The sequence below is a fragment of the Mustelus asterias genome, unplaced genomic scaffold, assembly GCF_964213995.1.
Source record: "Mustelus asterias unplaced genomic scaffold, sMusAst1.hap1.1 HAP1_SCAFFOLD_43, whole genome shotgun sequence".
Lineage (NCBI taxonomy): Eukaryota > Metazoa > Chordata > Chondrichthyes > Carcharhiniformes > Triakidae > Mustelus > Mustelus asterias.
The window spans coordinates 143,975-147,100 of record NW_027590120.1 but is presented as its reverse complement, the minus strand read 5'-3'; positions in this window follow the sequence as shown (position 1 = coordinate 147,100).

Genomic DNA, 3,126 nt, shown 5'->3' with positions numbered 1-3,126 from the left:
GTTATCCTTCCAACCCTTCTTAAATAACGGGATCACATTAGCTATCCTCCAATCCTCTGGGACCTCACCTGCGTCCAGTGACGAGACAAAGATTTGCGTCAGAGGCCCAACAATTTCACCTCTCGTCTCCCTGAGCAGCCTTGGATAGATTCCATCAGGCCCTGGGGATTTGTCAGTCTTTATATTCTCTAACAAACCTAACACTTCCTCCTTTGTAATGGAGATTTTCTCCAACGGTTCAACACTCCCCTCCGAGACACTCCCAGTCAACACATCCCTCTCCTTTGTGAATACCGACGCAAAGTATTTATTTAGGATCTCCCCTACTTCTTTGGGCTCCAAGCATAAGGCCCCACTTTTGTCCCTGAGAGGTCCGATTTTTTCCCTAACAACCCTTTTGTTCCTAACGTATGAATAAAATGCCTTGGGATTCTCCTTAATCCTGTCTGCCAAGAACATTTCGTGACCCCTTTTTGCTCTTCTAATTCCCCGTTTGAGTACTTTCCTACTTTCTTTGTACTCCTCCAGAGCTCCCTCCGTTTTTAGCTGCTTGGACCTAACATACGCCTCTCTTTTCTTTTTGACCAGTCCCTCAATTTCCCTGGTTATCCACGGTTCTCTAATCCTACCCTTCCTATCCTTCTTTTTTACAGGCACATGCTTGTCCTGTAGCCCTAACAACCGTTCCTTAAAAGACTGCCACATACCAGATGTGGATTTTCCCTCAAACAGCCTCTCCCAATCAAGAACTGCCAATTTCTGCCTGATCCCACTAAAGTTAGCCTTCCCCCAATCCAACACCTTACCTTTGGGACACCACTCATCCTTTTCCATCACTATCCTAAAGCTAACAGAATTGTGGTCACTATTTGCCACATGTTCCCCTACCGAAACTTTGAAGACCTGACCGGGCTCATTCCCCAGTACCAGGTCCAGTATAGACCCCTCTCTAGTCGGACTGTCTACATATTGTTCCAACGAAGCCTCCTGTACACATTTTACAAATTCCTCCCCATCCAGAGTCCCTGCCCTCAGCGATTTCCAGTCTATACCAGGGAAATTGAAGTCTCCCACTACAACAACCCTATTTTTCCTGCAACTATCCAGTATCTCCTGACATATCCATTCTTCCACTTCCCTTGGGCTGTTGGGGGGCCTGTAGTACACCCCCAACATAGTGACTGCGCCTTTCCTGTTTCTAAGCTCCACCCAGAGTGACTCGTTACACGACCCCTCTGAATTGTCCTCCCTCTGCACCGCTGTAATATGCTCTCCAACTAATACCGCTACTCCCCCACCTCTTTTGGCCCCTCCTCTGTCTCGCCTAAAACACTTGTACCCCGGAATATTCAGCTGCCAGTCCTGTCCCTCTTTCAACCAAGTCTCTGTCACCGCAACCACATCCACATTCCTCGTGCGCATTAAGGCCCCAAGTTCGTCTGTCTTACCTGCTACGCTCCTTGCATTGAAGTATAAGCACTCCAGACCTCCAGGCCCAGTGAGGTCGTCCTCCCCCAGAGTGCTCTTCTTCTTTGCCAGCCTTGTCCCAGCCCCAAGCTCGTCCCCAGCCTCCACACCTGTAGACCTAATATTTTGATCCTCACCCCCCTGCCATACTAGTTTAAACTAGTGTCAAACAAATTTGTCCTGCTTTTTAGAATTATATCAGTGAGACTGTGTACCCGGTCATCAACCCGAAATGTGAATCTGCTTCTCTCTCTCTGCAAATGCCGACTGACGTGCTGAGTTGCATTTTTGTTGTTTTTTCGTTTTGCGAAATCTGTAGTACTTTGCACTGTTTTGCTCATTCCCTGGATCTCGACATCACTGACAAAGTCAGCATTAAAAGCCCGTCTTGAGAAGGTGGTTGTGAACCACCTTTATGAAAACCTGCCCTCTAGTCGGTTTTATTATTGTTTGACTTTCTACAGCAGGCTTGATATAGCTGAATGGCTCTTTCTACTATTTCAGAGGAACTGTGGAACTGGAGAGACATGTGGGACAGACAGGGTAAACATAGGAACTTATAAAATGTGAACAGGAGTGGGCCACTGGGTCCTTCGAGCCAGCGCCTCCATTCAACATGATCATGGCTCATCCTCTATCTCAAGGCCACATTCCTGATTTCTGCCCACAGCCCATCATAACATTAAAATCCAAACAGACTATCTCTTTCTTGTTTATATTCAGTCAATTGACATCAATAGCCTTCTATTCTGGAGCATTCCTCAGGTTCACTCCTCCGATAATGAATCAGACAGTGTCAGTTCTTACTTTACGATAAAAAGCCCCTGATAGAGAGACAGAGCGAGCTCGGTGAATAGATGGATATTACCTTTAAAAAATGGGTCTGTGGGTGAAAGGGACAATTATTTTTGGTTGGAGGAATATGCGTCGAGTTGTGAGGTGCTGTGTAAAATATCTAATTGTTCTCGTATTGTGCGTAATATTTTGTTGAAAGACGGGTGATTCCCGTAATATTCTCTTATTCAAAAGAAATTGAGGAACAAAAACAAACGTGCAAAGTTGCACTGCAAATAGACACTGAGGGGCAATTTAGCATGACCAATCCACTTAAGCTGCACCTCTTTGGGCTGCGGGAGGCAACTAAAGAGACTTTGTGCCTGAAAAGATAAATCACAAAAATCTCATCAGAGGAAAATTCAGTGCTAGAAACAGATTACTTCACACACTTAATCTGTCGCCTCGCTTTCTCTCACAAAACACCAAACACACTTAAAACTTTCTATTTTAGAATACCTCTGTGGGCCAAATCGTTGGTTGAATTTGCCCTCTTTTCTCCCAATCATTATGTCCTTTCAGTTGATGCGTTAACACCCAAATATTGTTATTTCTGTTTTTGTTTCAACTGGGAATGGAGGTGAATGTCATGCTGAGACTGGCAGCAATATTTGTGGTTGCTTTTGATGCTGTCAGAGCGAAGTCACCCTCACAGGCCAGAAGACTGTTCACGGTGATAACATCAAACTGACGCCGCCTGTTCTATTCTCAGGTAATACAACTTCCTGTTTCTATGCTGCCGGTTCCAAACCGCACATCTCACGTCTGAGCAGAAAATAAATCCAGGGACCACAATCTGGTGACAACATCTGGCAATGCGGCCTA